Source organism: Plasmopara halstedii (assembly GCF_900000015.1).
Source record: "Plasmopara halstedii genome assembly, contig: Scaffold_2904, whole genome shotgun sequence".
NCBI lineage: Eukaryota > Oomycota > Peronosporomycetes > Peronosporales > Peronosporaceae > Plasmopara > Plasmopara halstedii.
In genome coordinates, this window is record NW_020189809.1 from 461,672 (window position 1) to 462,411 (window position 740).

Below are 740 nucleotides of genomic sequence, written 5' to 3' on the forward strand. Positions count from 1 at the left end.
ACAACTACACACAGTGTCAACGGATGGAGGGCGGGGATTACCGCGTGGAGGGTATTCAACGGCCGCTGAATGCTTCCATTGGTCGATTAAACCCGATAGATTGTCCTTGAAAACATTGTAAATACCAATGTCACCAGCTTGATGGAAGGGTGTTAAGCCTCCCGGCACAACGCACATGGCAATATCTCGCTGGTGGCATTTATCTTTAATCTCCTTGGATATATGCGCTCTCATCGAGTCCCACACAAGAGCTTTCCCGGAGAATCCAGTACAGGTGAAAATACACGGTCAATCCAGCCCGATAGCAGCTCAGAATCCACTCGAGCTTTGGGCTGATTAGCCACCCACACAGAGTTCACAGTGGATATAGCGCGATTTCCTTCTTCTCCTTCCGAATCACGAGCGGTGGAAGCTTCCAGCCACTTGCAGTCGCAGCTAACACTACCGTGATCCGCATGGCTGCAAACCCTGTCGAACGGAGTACAACATGGCGTGCCCCGGTGATGTCGACGGTTATATCTGGCGGATCCTCAAAATAAACAGCGGTTTCGTCCATTAAAATAGTTCTCTCAAGCCCGAAACGCGGGAGATTACTTATGAGATACTTCATGTAGCTCACATCGTCCTACAAAACTGTTGAATTTGTTCTTTTGCGCAGTGAGAGATCATTGCGCTCCAAAAGCTTAGAAATCCAAGCATCAGACGCCACAAAAGCAGATCCATCTTCATCCAGCGATCCG